This window comes from Vulpes lagopus, chromosome 18 (assembly GCF_018345385.1).
Source record: "Vulpes lagopus strain Blue_001 chromosome 18, ASM1834538v1, whole genome shotgun sequence".
Classification (NCBI taxonomy): domain Eukaryota; kingdom Metazoa; phylum Chordata; class Mammalia; order Carnivora; family Canidae; genus Vulpes; species Vulpes lagopus.
In genome coordinates, this window is record NC_054841.1 from 19,414,266 (window position 1) to 19,439,074 (window position 24,809).

At 39.7% G+C, this 24,809-nt stretch overlaps 1 long non-coding RNA gene across 1 annotated transcript; it reads left to right on the top strand.

Annotated features, from left to right (window-relative positions):
- The first annotated feature begins 206 nt into the window (after positions 1 to 206).
- Positions 207 to 18,675, top strand: LOC121478283. The gene is made up of 3 exons (XR_005984446.1): positions 207 to 277; positions 8,768 to 8,843; positions 18,545 to 18,675. It is a non-coding gene; the product is annotated as an uncharacterized LOC121478283 (long non-coding RNA).
- Positions 18,676 to 24,809: the final 6,134 nt, after the last annotated feature.

The window sequence follows — 24,809 nt, forward strand, 5'->3', positions numbered from 1 at the left end:
GCTCCCCACTTTTCCTATCTTTTTATTAAATGGTGTCGTAATCACAGGGCCTCCTTCTGAGCTCCCTTCTCCTTCGCCCTCTCTAACAACCTGAATTTGGCATGCTTCCCCTCCCCTTTAACCCTCACAAACTAAAAATAATATCCACTTGGAACCAGCCAAAGAGTGTCAGTTGGAGGAGTTTAATTAGCAGGAGCGGGCAGGAGACAGCTCTGGCCTTCCCGGTTTGCTGCCTTCTCTCCGGGGAGCTGGAGCCAAGCACAATTGGAAAATCCAGGTTCGTGAGTGCGCCAGACATGGGCTTTCTAAGTGGCAGGGAGAGTCTGCCTGGCAACCGAGCTGCATCTCATCCCTGCAACACCCTGCAGGGGCCCTGGGGAGGCGAGGGCAGGCGTATTCACGTGTGAGAGTAGGATTCAAAAGCATGCTGCTGGACTAGATTTTAGGGGTTTGCATCCTGCCTCCTGTCTACTGGGTCTGTGACTTTGGATGAACTACCTGACTTCTCTATGCCTTGGGTTCCACATCTGTGAAATGGGGATGATGATAGCACTCACTTATTAGTCTGTCATGAGAACAGGTAAGCGGAGTAGAGTAGTTTAGCCTCCTGCGTGGCACTGAGTGAATGAGCTGCCGACTCACAGATGGGTTCATATTATTATTTGCCCACTATTTTTGGTTTTGGTGAAAAGGGGCTAGGCTGCCCCCAGCTGACAAAATGTGGGCTTCTTCATCTTTTTTATTGATACCACCTAGGTTCAAACAGCCTCTCAAGAGAAGTTTAAATCAAATGATATCGAAATGAATGCAGAAAATGGAAATTTACCTAATTTGCATATGCATCTTGCTTACTTATTTTTTAATGGAATTCAGTGTATCTATGGAATTCTGAATTATTGGACCTGGAAGGCTCTTTGAGGTCCAGTCTCCTTCTCAAAGTCCCCCTGACACAGCGGCAGTGTTAGCAGGAGGGGCTGGATCCTCAGGAGATAATGGTGATGATAACACTGACACCTTGCAGAGTCCTCTATAGTCTATACATTTTTTTTTAAACCAACAATGCCCTTGTCCTAACTCTTGGGTACCTCCTGAAATAGATTAGGACCTCCTAGGCTGTGGGAAGAGGCTCAATGATCTATGGTAATTGGCAGGGGGGGTCGAAGGGAGTCTTGGGGGGTGTCACAGGGACAGACTGGGTGTAAGCTGGACTCCACAGTGACTGAGACTCTTCCCTGTGACACCCCAGGGAAGAGTCTCAGTCACTGTGGTCATTAGAGGGTAATAAACACTAATCAGGTGTAGTTTTGGTGTTCAAAGGGCTCAGCTGAATCATGAGTGGCATATTTGAGCAGACTCTAGGTTCTCAGCTGGATGGCACTGGTATCTAGTGCAGGAAAGACTGTCTAGATCGAGATGAGAATAAAGAGAAGTTGGGTGTGAAAGTCCCTCTCAGAGACTGCTTGTAGGAAGCAGATTAACAGACAGAGTCTCCACCAAAGACAATGAACTCAAGGCAACCAGGCTCAACTGGTTGGGGGTGGGGAGATAGTTCATGGGAGCAGGTGGGTGGTACAGTATGGGGTAATATGCACTCCCACAGGCACAGGGGCATCTATCTAGGGCCCCATTGGAGACACGTCAGCCCAGGTCTGAGCAGTAACTACATTTCAGATTCACCTGCAAGTAAAGAATTGACTCACTTGTACTCATGGAAGTGCAATCTCCTCCATATCACCACATCCTCCCAAAGTAGATACTGTAACTGTCGGCTCCATTGTACATACTTAGGGAGAAAAGAAATTATCTATGTACATGGAACTAGCAAAGTAAGCTGGGGTTTGAAATTCTAACTCCATACTCCTCGTCTTTTTTTCCCCCTAGAACATCACTTGGCCCATGACAGGGGCTTCATTCATTCTTTTGGAAACCTCAATTTTTAGCAAGTCAAGCCTGAATAAAAACCTAGACCTTTTTTGGAGGGTATAAGTTATTTGTTAGTTTCTTTCTTTCTTTTTTTTTTTCCTGGAGCTTAACATTGAATCTGTGTCCACTTTGATCTTTTCTTCCCCTTAACTTATATCTTTCCCCCCTCAATTCCAAAACGTGTTGGCTTAAAACAACACCATTTCTTGTTGCTCTTGGATATAAGGACCAGCTGGAGAGTCTGGTTCTATGGGCCAGGCTCGAGTGACATCGATTGGGCCTTGCTCTCATGCCTGAGGTCGGCTGGCAGGTTGGCAGGGGGCTGGCTGTTCTAGGATGACCTTGCTGGGGATGGGCAAGACTTGTGCCTTTGTCCGTGGTCTCTCATCCTGCATTGGGCTAGCCTTGACTTGTCCACATTGCAGCCACAGAGATTTAAAAGAGGAAGCAATCATCCACAGGACTTTTGGAAACATAGGTGCAGAACCAGCACATCATTTCTTCTGCTGCATTTCACCGAGCAGAGGAAATCCCAAAGCCAGCCTGAGTTCAAGGGTTTATGGAATGAGTGTCTGCCTTTTTATGGGAGGAGTGGCAAAATCATATTGCAAGGGGCATGGATACAGGGAGGAGAATAATGGCAGCCATTTTTTTTCAAATAATCTATCATCCTTCCTTGTCCTCTTTCTTCTCTCTTCTCTTTTTTTTTTTTTTAAATTTTTATTTATTTATGATAGTCACAGAGAGAGAGAGAGAGAGGCAGAGACACAGGCAGAGGGAGAAGCAGGCTCCATGCACCGGGAGCCTGACATGGGATTCGATCCCGGGTCTCCAGGATCCCGCCCTGGGCCAAAGGCAGGCGCCAAACCACTGGGCCACCCAGGGATCCCTCTTCTCTCTTCTCTTTTCTTTCTTCCCTTTTTTCTCTCTTAAATTATTAAACAAATTATTATTTACTATTATAATGAATTATTTTAATAAAGTAAAAACACTGAGTTAGACACCAAGGAATCAATGCTACAAAAGAAAATACATGGCTCCTGCCCTCTTGCAGTTGACATTCTAGTGGGGAAGAGAAAGATTAATGAAACAAATACATGCAGTGCTGCCAGAGAGAGGTAGGGGGTGCTAGAAGAAATTGATTATGGGAGCCTGACCTAGTCTTGGGAGGTGGTGAGCTCTGGGCAGGATTTCTCTCAAGAAATCATGATTGAAGTGAGACCTAGAAGACCAGGAGACAACCAGGCAAAGCTCAGAGTAGGGAGTTCCAGGCAAGGGAACAGCATGAGTGAACACCCTTGGTCAAGTAAGAAGGAAGGCTGCGTGGCTAAGGTACAGGGAAGAAGGGAGAAAATGATTCTCAAAGTTGCTGAAGAGGTAGCTATGGACAGATCTTGTAGGCCAACATGAGAAATTTGCTCATTGTGCTAAAAACAGTGGGAAATCATAGAATGGCTTTACATAGGGTGGGTGGACGGGAAGGGGCGACGTAACTCTACAAAGCTGCAGCAGAAAGCTATGGGTAGAGAACACATCTGAGAGTGAACAGTTGCCGGAGAAGGAAGATATATTTGCCAGTAAGTGAGATGTTTTTGGAGATGTGGACAATAGATTGGATAGGAATGTGAATCTGCAGCTAAGAAATTGTGCCCTGGACATCTTTGCCAACTCTACATCATCATTTTGTACTAAAAATACTTGCTGCATTTGTTTTGCTAATATTTCATTTAAAAATTTGGAGTCTGTGGTTAAAGGCAGAGGATCTGAAACTAGACTGTCTGGACTCCCTTTGGGGACTGTGCAGATTCTGTCTGGAGGACCTTGAGAGTTGGTCGCCCTTTCTCTGCTCAAGTTTCTTTACCTGTAACGTGAAGGAGTTCATATTCTGGACATCACAGATTTACCAAGAGAAGAATTTATACATGTAAGCCACTTTTAAAAGGCTGACTAACAACTTTATGTTGTGATTATCATTAATATTTTTATTCTGATTCGTATGTTTCCCTTGTTAATTTTTTTAAAATTTTGAAGTTATCCATCTTATAAAAGAATTTTAGAAAGTGTCTCCTCATTTTTTTGCAAAAAAACTTTTTCTTTGACTAAAACAGTTTATATAATATATGGATCACCTATTCTCTTTCAAAATTTATTTTTATCTCTTTTTAAATTTTTTATTTAATATTATATATATATATATTTTATTGGAATTCGATTTGACAAAATACAGTATAACATCCAGTGCTCATCCCATCAAGTGCCCCCCTCAGTGCCCATCACCCAGTCATTAAAATATTTTAATGCCAGTATAGTTAACCCACAGAATTATCTTAGTTTCAGCTGTACAATATAATTGATTTGGCAATTCTATACATTGCTCAGTGCTCATTACAATAAATGTTCTCTTCATCCCCATCTTTTATTTTAGCTGTTGCCCACCCCTACTTCCCTTCTTTTTTTTTTTCCTACCTCAATTCTGGTAACCATCCATTTGTCTTCCATAGTTAAGAGTCTGTTTTTAGGTTTGTACCTTTTTTCTTGTTTGTATTAGCTATTCTTTAAAGGATAGTCATCTTTAAAATCAACTGAAATTCGTATTTCTTTTCATTATATTTTTTAAAAAGTCTGTCATGTAACTTTTCAAGATTGTTGGGAAAATATTGTTCATGATGTTCTTTTAAAATGCCTGGCTTGCATATACTTATGTCTTTTTGTTTTTACCATGTTTATTTGTGCCTTAGTATTTTTTGGCTTCATTAGTCTTGATAGACCAGTGCCTATTTTACTGATCATTCAGAAAATTCGCCTTTCATTCTGTTGATCTTGTTCTGTGTTCTATTTTGTTAACTCCTCTGATCTTTTGTCATTCCCACTTTCTAATTCTTTTAGTTTTAATATACTGTCTTCCAATTTGTTGAACATTGAACATTTAGACCATCCTTTCTTTTAACTCTTTGTGTTCAAACTCCTCATTTTCTTCTGACACCTACTCCAGCTACTTCTCATAGATCTCTTTGGTGCTCCTTCATTTTCATCCAAGGCCAACTCCTTCACCATTTTCATTTTTTATCTCTTCTTTGACACATCCATTTAGATTTTTTAAAAAATGTACAGATATAGGTGGATTGTTTTAGTTGCTATTTGACTATTTATTTGTCTTTTAATTACATTGTCATCAGCTAAAGTGAAGTTATGGTACTTAATTAAGAAGTAATTTTGATGTTTATTGTTAAATAAATAAATAAATAATAAATATCCTCTGTTTTTGGAAATGATTTCTATTCTCCATCTTCCACCTTATCAGTTCTCTCTTCAGCTACATCTAACCTCCTACTTAATTCGTTTATTCATTTTTTTAAAACCTCTAATGAACTATTTATTTTTATTTCCAGCAATTTTAGCTGGTTCTTTCTCAAATTCATCTATTTTTAATACATTCTTTTATTTTAAAACTACACATAGTACTTTTATTGTTTTTTGATATTTAAATATTTCCACAAAAAATATTTCCATGTTATCCTATTACTTCTAGTTCTTGAGTTGCTAAGTTTTATTTTTGTTGGTTCATCAAGACTTTTGGATATAATATTTACTTATTGCTTTGTTCTTTTTGACATTGAGTTTGTCTTTGGATTAGAGGGATTATTCTATAGAAGTTCTGTATGTCTTGTCTTGTGAAACTGTTGCTAACATATAATTTTAAGATTGTTTATGATGAGGATGTCCAGGAGAAACCTCAAGGGTTTTCATGTCCAGGAGCCAGCCAGTTTTTGGGTTAATTTCTGGGTTTGCTGTTACTGCTCTATTCATCCACTTTAAAATTGGACCACGTATTCATTCCTGGTATGAGCTTGGAGACTTTCTCTTTTTTTTTTTTTTTTTTTTGCCAACAACTTTTCTTTCTCTTGAATCAAAGCCCTAGACATAAGACTAATTTTGTTCTGGGCTGATGGACAGAGCCTTCATAATCCATGAGGACAAGATGGGATTTGAATTCCAGTTGCCTCACTTTCTATTGTTTTTGGATGGGCATTAGAGCCTCAGCATCCAGCTCCTAGGATCTACCTTTCTTTCAATACCTGAATGTTGTCACTGAATCACCTTCATATTATTGCTCTGCATCGATTTCATTTTTCTTTTCTTGCACATGGAAATCTCTCTCATTTTACTTTGATTTACTTTTTACCACTTAATCCAGAATTTCTATGGACTTGTAGTATGACGTGGGACAAAGTATCAGTTCAGCTGTCATGCTGCAAAAAGTCAGCTTCAGATATTTCCACGGTAATATTTAGTGCAGGAAAACAATTGAACATTGTCACTAGAGTTCTAAAATAACTAAAGCTTGACCATGCATTGGACCCAGCTCATACTGACTTTCCAAGAGCAGATCATCAAAATTTTAAGAATATGACTGGCAAGTTATTAAACAGACATTATTTTAAACTAAAGTACACAAAATTGTAAATAAATAATAAATATTTTTTAACAAATAGAAGTAATAGAAGGACATTACTTCCTAATTATTTTACTAGATTTAGTATTTTCGTGATCTTGAGGTTATTTATGTCTTTTGTTTCCATAAAGTGCAGATACTATATAATGTAATATAATGGTATGCTTCTGAGCATCTCTCCCCAAATCTGCATTCAGTGACATCATGTTGGTAGCTTGATGTTGGATTATTCACCCCAGGAGAATCAGCAAATGCTAAAATCAGAGTTTTTTTTGTTCCTATGCAGAGCCAAACACTAACAAATTTCTAGACCTAAAAATATCAGAACAGTTCATCTACAAAAGCAACATTCTCAAATATGAAAAAAGTCAGGGAATAGAGCATCCATCAGTATCTTTTGGGAAAAAAGAGCAATGATAAAATCAAGGCAATGATGGGAATATAAATTGAATTTTTAAACAATAAATTGAAATATGAATAGAAAGTAAAAACCATGAGAATTACAAATGAAATAAAGGATGATGAGTACAAAATACATTTATTTAGGACAAACCAAAACAATTTTAATAATTAAGGTTATAGCACATAATATAATGTTATAAATATTGGCATCATTTAAAGTATGATAAATATAACAAAAATTGGATGTTGGAGAAATGAGATGGCAGAAGTATTTCCATATTTTTGAATTTCATCTTTTTTTTCTTTTCTTTTTTTTTTTTTGAATTTCATCTTTTAGAGCAAAAAGTAATTTGATATTATTCAATGAAGGTATCATTTAAGAGGCACCTGGGTGGCTCAGTTGTCTGAGCATCTGATTCTTGATTTTAGCTCTGGTGATGATCTCAGGGTCATGAGATTGAGCCCCACGTCAGGTCCTGTGTTCAGTGCAGAGACTGCTTGTCCCTCTCCCTCTCCCCTCCTCCCTACACTCTCAAATAAATAAATAAATAAATAATAAATAAATGCAATCTTTAAAGAAAAGGAAAAAATACCACCTCACCAAAAAGTTTATAATTGTAACATATACATATTAAACATTCTCCACCTAAAATTGAGATAATGACAATAATGACTATTTTTGTACTTTTATTTAACATCAGTAGTGCAGCTCTTATCCCATGTGGCAATATGAGATAACGATTGGAAAAGAAGAGTTAAAACTACCATTATTTGTAGACAATGTGAATATCTGTGTGTTGTTGGTCTGATTAATTTCTAGGTCTCCTCAGTGGACAGAACTATGATACACTAACACTTTTTATGTGTTTTATAAAATCAACATTTTATCTTGTAACTTTTTAAGTTAAAATGCTTTATGAGTTCATATTATTAAGCACAATTCACATGCAGGATTATGATTTGTTTGACTTCTCTAGGTTATATCTGTTTGTCATTTATTCTACACTGATGATTTTAGTTCTCAAGAAGAGAGAGATGCTAGAATTTGAATATTCAACAATTACTCACTTACTTTATCCTACATGGTACTCACAGGAGTCTCAGAATACCTGGATCAACAGTACTTTACCTATGATTACTGCAAACCACTAAAAATGTTGTTAATGCTTCCTCAGTTCTTTTTCCTTTTTTAAAAACAGTGGTACTTGTCAGTATTTAAAACCATTATATATTATCCTGTCTTCAAACTCTTTCAAAATTTTAGTTGTAAATGTAACTATATATTGCTCACCATCAATCCTTATGTCAACATCTTTATAATAATTTCATATATTTTAACTTTCTTTTTGAGTAGATTTATTTTTTTTAATTTATGATGGTCACAGAGAGATAAAGAGACATAAGCAGAGGGAGTAACAGGCTCCAAGCACTGGGAGCCCGATGTGGGATTCAATCCCGGGTCTCCAGGATCGCGCCCTGGGCCAAAGGCAGGCGCCAAACCGCTGCGCCACCCAGGGATTTCTTGAAAAAAGTGCTTGGGAACAGAATTACCTAAGTTCTTAAATGTGATAGCAGCTTGTCTTCAGCTTTTACATGTAGAATTTTGGATGGATACAAAAATATTTAGCTTATTTTTTCTTTTTTGTATATTTTTTATTGGAGTTCGATTTGCCAACATATAGTATAACACCCAGTGCTCATCCCGTTCAGTGCCCCCCTATGCTAGTCACTCAGTCACCCCATCCCCCCACCCACCTCCCTTTCCATTACCCCTTGTTCATTTCCCAGAGTTCGAAGTCTCTCATGTTCTGTCACCCTCTCTGATTTTCCCCACTCATTTTCCCTCCTTTCCCCTATAATCCCTTTCACTATTTTCTGTATTCCCCATATAAGTGAAACCATAATATGTGCTAGTTCATGCCTTTGTTTCTGGCATAAAGCATTGTTGTCAAAAAGCCTAGTAATATTTTTTATAATGTTTTTGCCTAGATGCTGAAAAGAGTGTTTATTTTTCTTTGAAGTCCAGCAATTTTCAGTGTTGACCTTTCTGAGTCAATTTTCTCAGGTATGTGCTGTGCCTTTTCAGTATGCAGTTTTAATTTTATAGTGTGTATTTTATTGTAAAATATCTTATATGTTTTAATTTTCTCAATTATTGTCCTTATTTTTCTTCTGTTCCTTTGCTTTGTTTTTCCTGTTCAAGAACTGCTATTATACGTTTGTTTTGTCTTCTTTGTGTATATTCAGTGCTTGTTACTTTTTCTTAGGTCATTTTGTGTCTTCTTAATTTTTTTTCACTAGAAAAGATCTGTCTTATCATTTTATATCTCACTTCAACCTTTATCTGTTATATTTATTTGCAATTGTATGCCTTCTGTTTTAGTCTTCAGTTTGGAAATGATTTTTCTTTTACTTATAGTTCTTTTGAGTTCTTTCCCACCTCATTTCTGACTTATTTTTTCTAATTGCAGTATTTTGTTGGTCTTTAATTTTCTGTATTATACTCTTAATATCTTTGAGCTCATTGAGGAATACTCTGTTGTGGGCATGTTGTTTTTGTGTCCTTTGTGTACATTTGTTGTCTTTAGGGAGTTACTTTCTTTTTTTTTAGGTACTTAAAAAATGTATTTTATTCATTTATTTATTTTAGAGAGAGAGTGAGTGAAAGAGAGAGAGAGTACAAGCAGGGGGAGGGGGGCAGAGCTAGAGGGAGAAGCATACTCCCCACTAAGCAGGGTGCCCAACTTAGGGCTCGATCCCAGGACCCTGAGATCATGACGTGAGCCAAAGGCAGATGCTTAACTAACTAAGCCACCCAGGCACCCCTATGGAGTTACTTTTAAATGCTTTTTAAGTCCTTGTCCATTTTTATGTGAAACCAGTTTTCTTGAACTTTTAGAGGCAATCATCATTCATGGTAGTTTTCCTAATTTCACAATCTCCATTTCTGTTGTTACAAGATACACTGGCTTGGTCTCTAATATCTATCTCTTGGCTCTGTTCATCTTCTCTACTTTTATCTGAAACTTCTGTTTCTTTATTTCAATTGTCTCTGTTCTGCTCAGTGAGGATTGCATGCCAGACATTCTGTGGGCATTTGTCTTCAAGGGGAGCTTGGCTAGTTTTGCGAGTTGATAATGCCCAGAATTCCTCAGACCTTACCTGCAGACATTGCGTCTGTGCTTCTTGCACTCATATGCTATTGAAGTTAGCAAAATCCATAGCTCACTGTACTTTACAGGGTGTCCCTGGTGGCCATTTTTGGGTTCTCTTTTTTCTGGTTTGCTAAGTGTTCTTTATTTCTTTTTTCTTTTTCTTCCTATGCTGATGTTGATACCATTCAACAGTCATACCTGCCTGTGTTGTGCCCAATCTATTTTTGTTTTGTGTTCCATGGGCTTCCCGGGCCACCTGGTTTAGCTATGTATCAGGTTTTATATGTAACAAAAACAATTATGTTATATTGCTTCACTGTCTTTATGAGGGCTTTAGGTAGATTTTTAAAAATTATGCCACCGTCATAATTATACCACCATTATGCCATTAATATATAAGTAATACCAATAATAAAATAATATTTAAATAATTATATTTTGAAACATCAATAAAATTTGAAAAGACATTTTAAAATGTCTTCAGCTTTCTTATAAAACTTAGAGGGGAAAAAAAGAAAACTTAGAGGGTAATTTTCAACACTATTTAAGAAATCTTTCTTAAAATAGGAGCCATCATCATAATTAATAGTGAAATACCAAAATCACTTTTTTTTTTAAGATGCTATTTATTTATTCATGAGAGACATAGAGAGAGAGTCAGAGACATAGGCAGAGGGAGAAGCATGCTCTCTGCAGGGAGCCTGATGCAGGACTCAATCCCAGGATCCCGGGATCATGACCTGAGCCGAAGGGAGACACTCAACCACTTAACCACCCAGGTGCCCCTCAAAACTCACTTTCATACAATCAGAAGCATTATAACTATTTCCATTGTTGATATAATTAGTAGTAATATTAGCAGATGTATTAATCTTACCATTCATGAACACAGGAGTTGGTTCTAAGATTACAAGATTAATTACAAATTAAATTCCAGAACCCACCTAATAGTGGACAAGTGTAATCGGTCTATTTTTTGTCCTCATCTGGTTTGTCTCAGGCTAAACAAGTTAGAGAAAGCAGGTGGAGGTGTGCCATTATAATTACAGCCATTGGAGGCTGAAAAATAGCAGGCCTTAGACTCTGAGCTTTAGTCCACAAATTCAATAAAAAATATTAACTTGTGCCTGATTTGGAGCCCATGTTGATGTCTGTTTTTTTTCCTGGTTTCCACAGTTTCAGAAAATAGAGACATTTGTTAAGAGTAGTTGTTTATTTTTATTTCAGGAAATAAAAATAAATAAAAGACCGTGAGCCTTTAAAGCACATTTGCAGAGTTGTTTTAGGGACTAAAATAATTCCAAATGCAACTTAAGGAAAGATTCATTAAGAGCTTAAAATATAAAACTTTTAATAATTTTCACAAGTGACAAAAAATGTCAGTTCCATATGAGAATCAATGAAGGGAAAACATTTCTTAATTAATATGGGCAAAAACATTTTGGCCAGTTTTTCTTGCTTCCTCTCACTGGCAGGAGGCTGGGAACGCTGCCTGCTGACATGCCACTCCAAGTGTGTACTCTGATCTGGTGTCAGAATGTTGGCTTGGAGGTCAGAGAGAGATTTGCCATTTACTGAAGCGTACACCAAGTACTTATTCACACAATTTTTCCACCCCTGTTTCTTCCTGCCAAAATGCCATATCAGGAATAGTTGAAAGAATGGAAAGAGTTCAACCTGGGGAAGAGAAAACACAAGAAAAGAATAAGAGGGCAGGAGCTCTGTATTCCGTTAATTGGAAGGTTGTTATGGGGAAAGAAAGTTGTTTGGCATTATTCCAGAGGAAAGGACTACAATGAATCCACATTATATCAGAATGAATTTCAGCTCCAAGATTGAGAAAGCCAGCCTCACTACTTCACAAGCCCTGCACGCATACCCCCTCCTTCCCACCCAGATTTATTCCCAGAATCGGGTGCTTATTCCAAGAAAGAACTCTCCCACAAATTCATATTCTCCTTCCCTTGAAGTTTCTCTTCAAGCAATGGAGATTTTGTTTGCATTAAAGGGATACATCCATGTTTTAGTTTAAAATATGGATGGTTTTATGTCAAAGATAGTATCAAATGGGATGAAGTCACTTTCACACTGGAATGCTTACATTGGGATGTAATTACATTGCACTTGGCCTTAGTGAGAATTAATGAAAGAAAGATGACCAAAGGACAGAGCTTCTTCTTCAAACACAAATGCAAGCACGCTGGTGCTAAGACTAAATCAGGCTAATTATTTATAACCACAAATGACTTGCCTTCAAGGGTACCCTCACAGACTGGACACTGCCAATGAGGAGGCTTAAGGGGGGTGGGGGAGGCCAGGGGCAGATACAGTTTCAATTGGTTCCATCCAGGCATCTGAAGACATGCAATCCTTGCTTAGTCATCTGATCAGTTTGGCTCTAACCTGTTTTCAGAATTAAAAAAAAAAAGTGCATACATTTTCAAAGACTTGGATGGATCTCTTTCTTGGGTCAAATGTTCTGGCTCTACAGGGCTAGGCATGCTGAAGGGCAGATTCCTCTAACTGGCAGGGCTTCTACTCAGCTGTCACATCTCTATGCAGTTGGGGTTGTGGCCAAGGGACATAGAGAGCTGGAAGGTTCTGGTGGAATGGGGTCTCAGGAACTAGGTCAATTCAGCCCAAAGTGACATTGTTACTCAAACAAATAAGGAGGCATAGGAGCCATTGACAAAACTCTTCTTTTGTGGTATGGTGTGGATACCTCTTTAGAAAATCTGACAACTTTAGACTGGCTTTAGCACTCATTAGGCTGTCTTATCCATGATTTAGGTCTCTTTCCTTCCTTGTTGGTCTTCTATGGATTTGCACCTCTGTCCCAGGGCAATACACTTGGAAACACAGCCTCCATCTATGACCATTCACCTGTATGGTCCAGATGAGTAGGAATGGTACCATTTGTCCACTGTTGTATATGCAGTGTTTTGCAATGCCCTAAGCACACAACCCTGTTAAGCCAATATTTGTTAAGGACAGAAAATAAAAACAGAGAAGAGAGAGAGAGAGAGAGAGAGAGAGAGAGAGAGAGAGAGAGAGAGGATTCTATTTACTTAATGATCTCTAGGGCTGAATTTAATAATCCAATGAATTCTTCATATTCATTCTTATTGTGGGAGAGAACAATTGGGGGGGGCATGGGGATCAGAGCTGAGATTAGTTAGAATGTACTGATCACTATTGGTGGAGCAAGGAGGTTCTATATTGTCAAGGCAGAGTAGAGAGAGATTAAAAGGTCATGTTCACTAGCCAAGGTTTTCAGCTGGATTGAATTGTTCTGATTGGTTTCCAGGATCCAAGGGTTAGAAGACTATGAAGGGTCAGAAATATTAAGCCAGATAGGCATATTGAGAAGAGAACCAAATCCAGGCTGGAGCCAGAAAGTCCTGAGTTCACAACTGACTTCATTATTTATGATCTGCTACATTTTGCACATTACTTTTAATGTCGGTCCTTATACTATAAAATAGAGATGGGAATACCTCTGCTATGAGATCTTTGACTTTTTCCTCTCATCCTTTTCTTTGCTTTCTCTCTTTCTATCTTTGCTCTCCTTTTCCTGCCCAGGAACTATTGTTCATCTTCCTGTTTTATATTATCCCACGTATCAGAGATCCTTGCATCTAAAAACTCCATTATAAGCATGTCTTTACAGAGTCCTCAAGAATATTGAACATTGACCTCTGCCTCTGCTGGGCTACAACATGCAGGAGCAACTAGAACAGCTCAACAGAAACATTTTTTGAAATCAAAGAATTACAGTGCTAATAATCTGGAGAATAAATAAACTCAGAGAAATACACTAGCCTTCTGAGCTACCTGAATAGGCAGCTGGAGGCTGGAAAGCTGAGCTGAGCTTTTCATAACCACGGTGCTGGAGGAACACAATCTGGAGTCCAGGGCTGGTCAACAATGGGAAGCTCTAGGAACACCCTGCCATGGTCTGGTTTGACATATGGAAGGGCCACGCTCCAGGAGAAAAGGTAACCAGGAAAATAAGCTTCAGTCCTTGTACAGATTATAGTCTAGCTTTAAATGGGCTCAACACCTTGAACTAGCTTAAGGTACCTTCAGCAGCAACCCTCTTATGTTTCATTGTCTAGAACTGGGACACTTGCTGGATCAATCTCAGACAAAGGGGACTAGGATTTCTTTCTCTCTTTTTTTAAGATTTTATTAATTTATTCAAGAGAGACACACACACACACAGAGGCAGAGACATAGGCAGAGGGAGAAGCAGGCTCCATGCAGGAAGCCCTATGTGGGACTCTATCTGAGGACTCCAGGATCACGCCCTGAGCCGAAGGCAGATGCTTAACCACTGAGCAACCCAAGTGTCCCGGGAATAGGATTTCTGTATTGGATGTTGGAATTGTGATTTTTTTAGGAAGAACGAGGAATGAATGATTAATGGTAAACAACTCATAGATTGTGTCACCATCGCCATCATCATCATTATCATAGCGGATGTCATTTACAGATACAAATACAAACATATTTTTTCTTCCTTATAGTGTTGCACCGGACCCAGATCATTGTAGGCTCACAGAATTTCTTTCTTTTTTTTTTTTAATTTTAGCACTCACAAAAATTTTTTGAAGACTCATTTTATTCTTAATAACTCATTGCACATTCTATAAATGTAATTCTATAAACGTTATTTAACACGACTGTGGGAGGTACATACGATGTGCTCTGTGGCACAGACGTAAAAACCCCAACAACTTCACAATACATTTTATGAAGTCTAAGATTACCCCATTCTGAGTAGATTACTAAATTATCTAGGTTAGGGAAACGAAGAGGAGGCAGTCTTGAAATTTTAGCATCTACACTGACTTTTGATGGGTCTTACCTCATGCTGATGGCTCTGCCTTGAAACAGTGAGCATGCTTTGGTATATATGTTAAAAACATCTCTTGGGCTCATAGACTCGTGAACTTAAGTTCATGCTAATGGCTCACAACTGAAGACTAGTTTCACCAAGAAGCCCTGGGCTAGAGCTTGCCATCTCTAGCTCAGGGAACTCAACAAAGGGCTCATGGGATTTAATTGTGATGTAGCTGAGATCTTCTTTTAAAGTCACGCTGGAGATTGGGGCACTAGTTCAAACCATTTCTTTGGAGTGGTTATTCACTCTGATTCATCTTTTCAGTTTCAGCTGCCCTCCACTGAAGCCCCCACTGAGCTGGGTCTGGCCTCAGACAGCTAGAACAGATGGGCCAAAAAATAGCTCTTCCCTTGGCACAGTGTTCTCCACCTCATGGTTTATTTAACTGTGGCTACTCTTTTCATTAATTGCTGCTTACACTTCACAGGGATGCTTGTTGGGCTTGGCAAAAGCCATCAGCTCTTTTCAGCTTTAGCCTCTGACCTCCAGGCAAATTGTCCCGTTTGATGATATTTTTGCTGTGTAATAGCAACTCATGAAAAATAGTTAATTAAATAGGCCCAGCTGTTATACGACAAATAGAAAGAAAAATCTCGTTGCAGGGAGAACCTGTTGCTCCTGAAAGAATAGTAACGAGTCAACCCGGATACAGATAAGTATAGAAGGAAAGTTGGAAAATCTGGAAATCGAGATTCTCCAATGGCTCTTTTCATCTCCTAAAAAATAGTTTTCAAAAGAGAAAGAAAGACACTGCGAGGGGCGAGACCGCAGCTTCCTTTGCTTAGGCTTGTGGGCACCTTAGGGGCACCTTCCACCACTTGCTTCTGGGCTCCCAGGGAGCACATGGTCCCTGGATTCGCTTTGTCTTCATCCTGCTGAGCTCTGGGTCCTGGAGGGAGGGCCCGGCCCTGGGAGGGCAGCACAGCTAAGCCTCACACCCTCGATTGCACAGCCAGAATCACACATTTGCAAGCCTTCAAAATACCACTTAATAGGACCTCCGTGTCCCTTCGAGGCGGCTGAAGGGAAAGTGCAGCTGAAATGCTCGGCTGGCAGGGCTGAGTTTATACAGATGGAAGAGTTAGCAGAAACCACAGAAGAAATACCAGCAACCGACCCATTTCACACTTCTGAAAAAAGACAAAGGAATGGCAGAGGCAGGCCAAAGCAAACAGGCTTCGGAAAACTTGAAGCCGTGGGCTGGAATCTTCAGCTGTTCTTCTCCCTTCACACTCATTTTGGGGAGCTTGCTCCGCTCAGAAAAGCAGAAACTTTTGACATGGTTGCTGCTGGGGTTTCGCCTCCTCCAGAACACAGGCAGTTCATCCCCCCAACACAAAACAAGCATTGTTTCCAACACCACCAGTGCAGTTTCCTTGGAGAGTGGGCTTTTTTTTTTTTTTTCCTTTTTGGTGGAGGGAGAGAGGAGGTGCCAGTGTTTCCAGAAAAGTCCATGCTATTGGGATTCCCTCAGCTTGTCTTTCTGTGGCATGCATTTAATCTTAGTATTTCTCCTCACTCCCCCCGTCTCTTTCTCTTTCCTCTCTTTCCTCTCCCTCCTTTTCTTTTCTTTTCTCTTTTCTTTTCTTTTCTTTTCTTTTCTTTTCTTTTCTTTTCTTTTCTCTTTTCTTTTCTTTTCTTTTCTCTTTTCTCTTCTTTTCTTTTCTTTTCTCTTTTCCCTTTTCTTTTTTTCCCTCTTTCCTTTTTTCTTTTCTTCCAGGAAAGAAAATAATATTTTTTTTCTTTTCCCTGGAGTATGCTGAAACATAAAACTTCGCCACAATCTGCTACCTCCCACAAATACCCTTCAGTTTCAGCTAAAGCACTTGGGTGCTTATCAAAATGTATTCTAAAGTAAACACGGGTATTGTTGCCGCCTTGGGGATGCGTGATGTTTCTAGTTCCAGCCCCAGAAGGACAGAGGATGGTATTTGGGGAGCAGAATTACAGAGGGGGTTAGCATGAGTGGCCGTGAAACGGTGAGCTGCCATCCCAGTGTGGCCACAGAGAATTTATGGGTGGCAGTTGGAAGAAACTTCGCTGTGGTCTGGCGTGAGGGGAGCCAGTGGAATGGCTTGGGCTAGGATACTCCGTTAGAGAAAGAAAGAAAACTATGTGCCCCTGAGACAGACCATACTGGAATCATCTCAGCGCTGGGTGGGTTGGGAAGTGGCTGTCAGGAAACCTTTTGACGAATCACCCAGGTCACCCAACTCGCTTACCAGAATGTGTGGATATGCGACTGTGAGGAAAAACTCAGCAACTGTGTTTAAAAACAGTTCCATCTGTTCGTGTGTATTTAAAGTGCTTAGATGGAAAAAAAAAAAAAAAAAGAGGGTGGGAAGTAAGTGTAAAAACCAGAATCAGACCCTGTAGGAAGTTGATGGTCTCAATTCAAGTTGGTAACAAACACAGGTCGGCAAACAAACAGCCGATGGAAATTAGGTACCATTCTAGAAGAGGCAAGAAAGCAACGGGGAAAGTCAACAGATGTTTGCCACGAGGACCTCGACCCGGCGGGATGAAACCTCGTAGGGTTGGGTATTGAAATGAGTGTATACTCTGTTTCGGAGAAATGGGGTTGTGCCAAAGCAAAGCTCATTCGGGAAAGTCCTGGCATATGAAGAACTCTGAATACAAAGAAGGAAAAGTCCTCCCTGGAGTTGGCAGATGAAAGGATAATAAAAGACATCTTCGTGAATGGAACCAGCGTGAAGAAGGAGTTCAAAACAGTCAACTTGAATGGACACTTGGCTTTCAAAGCTTTGGCGATGCTTTGAGAGAGCAAGCAAACGAAATGATAATACACGCCCTGACTTTCAGAGACCAGTTGAGAGCAGAGGGTGTGCCTCAAGGTAGGATTCCTGTAAACAATGACATTTCCAAAGAGTTAAGCCTCTGTTGGTTGTCTCTTGTGAGGTGTGTGTGTGTTCCACCACCAGGTAAGGAATTGCAATGCCAAATAAGGCAGGTGATTCTTGGCCAGGGTCATGCTCTTCTGCCTGCAAAAGGAAACAGAGCCTGGAAAATTTCTGTCGAGGGTGAAATCTTGCAGAAAGTGTGTTATTCTGTAATTGACCAATATCGGGGGTGATTGACCTACATTGGAGAAAACCGAGCATGATTCGTAATAATATGTTCAGCTTCTCTTCAGTATGTGATCTTGATCAGGTCAGCCAATCCTGATAAATCCTAGTTTTTCTGTCTGAAAGCTGAAGGTGCAAGGGAGCTTTGTCTAAGTTATCCGGCTCTGGGGCAGTTGTACCAAGCACAGCTGTCCACGCCACCCCCACAAATATGGCAGATGTTAAGTGGTGAAGTCCTGGTTGAATGAGAAGTTCAACTGTTCTAAAGCTGCTCATCTTTGATTCAAATGATCAGATTTAAACCCAAAAGAAGTGAACCTTTTTTTATAAATTAAATCACCCAAAAGATCTAAATCAGACTTGGATCTTACAGTCTTGGGGTAGCTCTCACTTCATCTTGCTCTTTCCTACCTCACAGGTGAGAGGGCTAAGATACCTGGCTGGGCCACTGTCTCATTTCCCTTCCACTGTCGTGTCCCTGCAATCACTGTTATGGAATACACCATATCAAGAAAATGCAGAAACTGGGATAGTATAATATAAACACAACATAAAGATAAAACGTGAGGCTTTTTTTTATTTTTATTTTCTTTATTTTTATTTTTCCCTCTGTCCCTAGAGTGGCAGCTCCATGAGGACAGGGCCATTTTGTTTATTTTGTCTGCTCCTACATCTCCAGTCTCCAGAACAATGTCTGCACATAGTGGGCGCTGCATCAGTAGCTGTTGAATGAATGGGTAGATACCTGATTCTGGTCTTCAGAAGGCGTTCTGTGGATCTTTGTTTTTCCTGCTTACAAGGTAAGGGTCAGACTTGAATCTTTCTCATACAATGTTCCATTTGCTTTCTTTTCACATCTCTGCTTCTAGTTAGTAAGGCTTAGACCACTGGCTGTTCTTTGTCAGGTCAAGACAGGGCTCTCGTTAAAAGTCACGTGATTGGGTTAGCATGAATTGCATGCAGGGACCAGACTCAGGTCTCTCTCAAAAGAGGGACCCAGGTCTGTTGGCAAGTTCCTGCTTCCTCTCTGTCCTGGGCTGTGCCAGGCCCTTCCTCCTCTTTGCCTTTAGTCAGCCTCTCTTTGGCTGTTGTATGTAGAGATAGCCATTGCCATTCTGGAAAATCTATAGCCTTCTATTGCACTATTCCACCTTTCTGGGGTCTCTACTTTGTACCATCACTGTGTTAGGTGTTATATATACAACAAATGAATCAAATAGTCCCTAAGTTCAAGGATTGTAGATGCTAGAGGAGTAGGGCTCCAGCATTTACGACCATGACCCACAATAAATATATAGAGACAATCTGTTATGCGTAAACAAAAGTTTTATGAACTCACCTGAGTGGCATTTTCCATTCTGTTCTGAGTGGATTAATCTATTTTATTTCATTCAAAAATCTAGTTATGGCTCACTAAATTGGTTCTACTATCCGGGTTATGAGTTGCAATTAGCACAACTAATTACAGGCAGGTAATTTGAAAAAGCCTGGGAGCGTTTCCTAAAGCCACTGTAATAGAACAAAAAATGTGTGCGAGGAAATGGAAGGCTGAAGTGAGTTGCTACTAGCCACTGCTGCCAGGAAGATGCCCTCCAGGACTGCACTTCTCAGACTCTAACATGACCACAAAGCACCCGGGGACTTCTTTAAAATGTAGGTTCTGATTCAGGAGGTCGAGGTAAGACCTGAGAGTCTGTGTTTCTTCCATGCTTCCAGGTGCTGTGGGTGCTGCTGGCCCAAGGACTACACTTTGAAAAGCAAGTGTCTGGGAGGTAATGTTTAAAGAGTGACCAGGAATTATCCAGGGCAAAAGGAGCTTCCTGGAAGAGGAAAGGACATTTGCAATGTTGCCTGAGTAAGAAACACCATGGATGACATAAGGAAGTGCAAGCGTGCACACTGTCTTAAAATCACCTCTGTACATGTTATAGTTACATATAGGGGCATGCAACCCCTAGCAGTGGGGGGTAATTAGGGCAAGGCTGAACCCTATTTTTTATATAAGGGCCAATTCAGGAAAAAGAAAGCAAAACTTTCAGATCAGATGTTTGAAAGAAACTGTGTTTTTGTTACTGTGACACAATATTGCCAACCACAATTTAGAATTCTTATATTTCTTTTTTTCATTTGAGGGTTGGGTAGAGATGAGTAGAACCATAACCTCACCAGCAGGTATAACACTATCTAACCATGGTACCAAGACTTGGGACACTTTGATGTGAGTTGAAATCTGAGTGAGTTTGGAGGGAGCTGTGGGTTGAGAAATTTGAGGGTGGGGTGGCGCATTTAGTGTCAAGACCACAAACTAGCGTCCCATGAGGTGAGTTGTGGGTGCTGGGGAACAGATTTTGAAAAGAGGGAAGGTTCTGACTGAGTCACAAAGAATGAGGTGGAGACAGGCAACATCCTAAGGGAAGGGCTCGATTTCCTCCATTCCCCTACCTGATCCCTCAAGTTTGTTTGTTTGTTTTTCCAATCAGTGTTTTTCTGTCTCTACCTCTCCCTCCAACTCCCCCCACCACCCTGAAAAAAACTCTTTTATAAGTGTGGTGAGCACAATCTTAAATGCCACATCCCAGTGGCAGCCTCAGTTTGTGACTCAGCTCCGTGGTGAGGACAGGATCCTAATTCCCTATTTAACACCAAGGATAGGGGAATTGATTGGAGTTTTGTGGCTCTGGGTGGATTTCTCAGTGCACCCACCTAAATACGTGGAACCCACTGACCGAATATTCCTATCTTCTTCATTAGTCAATGCTCTTTACTAACTGCCTTCAAGGGAGGTACGATTATGATTTAAATGCTGAATATGTGATTGTACCTCAAACTAATCTGGTACCTGACATCAAAGAGCTTATAGTTAAAGTTTCATGATTATGGTGGACTGAATCACGAAACAGCACTGTTTGCTCCTAACTGGATTGGGAAGTTCATTGTTCAAGCACACTGTTCTCACTTGGGTCATAAGGCAGGAATGCAGATGTTGAGCTCCTATGGAGAGAATGGGTCCTCATTAAGATGATGAGGGCATGTTGCCCATCCCAAGCCAGATCCTGAGGCCCAACCAGCATTTGTCTGTGCTGACACGGACTCAGCGCTGACCACCTTCTGCTGGGCTCCTCAGCAAACCGTCTTCTGGGAGACAATCGATGGTCATGCTCATCCACTATTTCAGATTTCTGTGGTGCAGTGAAGAGAGCCCAACACATGAGATTTGAAGTATTTTCTTTTCTCAAAATACGGTCTCTAATGTACTGCAACAGATCTATCTCAAATGGGGCTCCCACTCTCTTATATAAAGGAGCCAAAGATGGCATCTGTATATTGGTCATCCTTTCAGACTCACTAGCTCAGAAGCCTGCCAGTGCCAAATCCAAGGTTTTAGACACCAAATTGTTTTTAAAATGGTCCAAAGAAGCAGATTTTTAACCATACAGAACCTACCTGCTTTGCATACTCCTGGAAATCTCACCTGACAGCTTGTATTTATTGATAAGATAGGACCTTGTAGTTATAAGGCTTCAAGTCACTGCTGCCCTAGGGAGAACTCTGACCCAACTCTCCTGCCTTGCTGCTGAGAGACACCACCTAGACACTCAAGCCCCCTCTCAGATCCCTCTCCCTCCCTCGGAGGGTTCCTTTGTCCTCCTCCCCTTCTAGATGGTGGCCCTTTGAAGCCTCTAGATGATATCATGCTGTGAGGGACTTCCCCTCACATGCAACCCTGTGCACATGCTGCTCAGTAAAGCATGCTTTGTCTTACTGACTCCCATGGTTGTACCTTTTCCCTTAATCAGCTCCAAATCCCTCAGACCCTGACATATTCCTACCCCAGAAGTATATGGGAGGTGATGGCTAGAAATGTAATTTGTATAAGTTTCCCCACGTGATGATGATGTGTATGTGTGTTCTCACACCCACATAGACATTCAAGTTTAAGAACCACGGGTCAGAAAATTTGACTTAAATCCTGCCTCTGGTATTTGATATCTGATTTTGAGATATTCCCTTTCATTCTCCAAGCATCATTTTTCCCTCTTGTAAGGTAAGAGGGTGATGTTGATATCAGAGAGATCTGTGAAGATAAAATGCAATGGAGCATGTGGAAGTGATTGGAGCAATGGTGGAAAATGGATGTGTCCCACACGTAGCTGTAGGGTCTGCAGCTTTCTTCTTGTTCCTTTCTGATGCTCTTTGGACCTAGTCTTTGTCATTCTAAAATATTCTCTTTTTCAACCTGCCCTTTGGAATCACGTGGGCCTTGTCAGTCTATGGGTTTGTGTGTAGATCTCATCTGACATACTGCTGTGCCTGCCTGACTTTAAGTCTTTTAATTTCCTGTCCCTCTGCTATGAAATCTCTCTGTAACTGCATTATCTAATGCCATAAAGTGTCTGGGAGCCAGAGTTAGATGACAAATGCTACAAAAGGTACATTTGTACTGTATTGTTATAGTCCTTATTGCTAAATTCAGATGGGACCCAAATGCTATTTTTGTGTAAGATTTTGTTCAGTTCCACTCTGTTGTCTGTTGGATATTCTGGTTTTGTTAAATACATTTTTCTCCCTGTTTGCTTAGAATCATTTACTGAAATATAATTATTTTTAGCAACTTTGCTGAGTTGTTTGCAGTTTTGCATGTAAGTCTTTGCTCTCTGGGGACATAGTCAATACACAGCCCAAGGGCTCAGTGAATGGTGAGAGAGATGTGTGAAATCAGGGTGTGATTTCCCAGTGATGGTTGCTCAATGAGATCATTTACCAAAGGTGCCTTGTGCATGGTGGAAATCTTTAACCCCTAATTCATGGATCTTGCTTTCTTTGACATTGAATGTTCTTGTTCAGAGAAGATATCTCAGATGGATGGATTGATGTCCTCTATCTCCTCTCTACTGTTCATTGTCCTCCAAGTTTTTAAAGAAGCCACAGTATATGCCAAATATATGTGGAGAATCAAGAATAATGATTTTTTTCTTCTAAGATCAATGCCAGGGACTGATGCAATGAAAACACATAAACAAAGTCATATGTGAATTTGACTTTCATTCCATGTGGCTGGAATGGGGAAAATGATAATACAACTCTGGTTTTCATGTTAACATTGGGAAGCAACTGAAAGGAGGGAGACTCAGATGAGTCTGCTAGAAGAATGCCATTTGTGTGGTTTCAGGGGGATGGGTAAGGGAAAAAATAGTTTGAACAATTATACAGTTCTTCAATGAGGACAGACAGACATAATGCCAATATGGGGACCTCAGAGAAACTGACTGGGTGGACATTATAGGAAGTGACCAGTAAAGAAGGATTTTTAAAAGGGATAATTGTTGACCAACAAAGGAGAAACACTCCACATTGATACTTTAAATGGAGACCAGATAGGCTAGTTAGCTTTTGGAAAATCTGCCTAGTTCACATTTCCAGTGTAAAGTCTCAGGAATATACAGAGGAAAAAACCAATTTCTTAAAGTCAAGATGGACAAAGAAAAAGGGCCTCATTTGGATTGGGTCCAGAGCAAAAATTTTATTGAAGACATGCTAGACTTAACATTTAGGGTAACTCATACGTGGAAAAATAATATTTGCCATTGTGCCAAGGGCTTTGCATGGAAGATTTCATTTGGGCTTCACAAAAAACCTATTTGGCTAATGAATGACAAAGCCAGTGTTAGAAGTACCTTAGGATTAAAAAAAAAAAAAAAAAAAAAGGAAGGGCAGCCCAGGAGGCACAGCAGTTTATTTAGCAACGCCTGCAGCAGGGGGTGTGATCCTGGAGACCTGGGATCCGGTCCCACTCGGGCTTCCTGTGTGGAGCCTGGTTCTCCCTCTGCCTGTGTCTCTGCCTCTTTCTCTTTCTGAATAATGAAATAAATCTTAAAAAAAAAAAAAAAAGGAAGCTAGTTGTAAGGTGCATATTATGAAAAAGTATGTAAATCACAGGAGCATGGTACCAGATACACAGAACTAGCCTGGTGTAGTTGGAGCTTAATTAAACATTAGCTACAGGTTCCCCTTATGTTTCTACTTTTGGGGAACCCAAATTCAGATAGCCTGGATTTGAATCCTGGCTCTAGCACTTACTAGTTCTCTGAACTTAAGAATGTTAATTTACCTTTCTAAGCTTTAATTCACCTGTTTATAAAATGAAGATAGTGGTAGTACTTGCTAAATAGTATCTTTAGAAACTGAAAGGAAAAAAAGTCAATCTAAAATTTTATACTCAGTGAAAATGATCTTTTAAAAATGATGCTGGCAAAGTAGTCTTTTTCAGATGAACAAATGTGAAAACAATTCATCACCAGTAGATCTTCATTGCAAGAAAGGTTAAAGGCCTTCACTGCAGACCAAAGGAGAATGATGTCACATGGAAATTTGGATCTACACGAATTATGAAGGTTATTAGAAAGAGTAAACACATGGGTAATGTAAGAGATTTTTCTTGTATCTTAAATCTCTTAAAAAATCATCGACCCTGTGAACAAAAATAATAACAATGTAATGTTATGTTTATTATAATATAATAGTAAAAGGTATGATAACAATATTCCAAAGAATGAGAGGGGAGAAATTTAAGTATACTTTTATAAGACTCTTAAACCATATATGCAATGATAAGATATGATTTGGAGGTAGACTGTGACAAGTTAAAGATATACACCATTAATCCTAAAGTAACTAGTGAATAACAAAGCAAAGAGCTATAGCTAATGGTAATCCAAAAAAGGAGAGAAAGTTGAATCATTAAAAAATACATCCAATTAATTCAATGAAAGCAGAAAAAGAAGACAAAGGGAAGACAATTTAATCCTATCAATAACACAATTAAATGTCAATGGTTTGAATATCTCAATTGGCAGAGATTGTCAGATTGGATTAAAAAAAGAGGA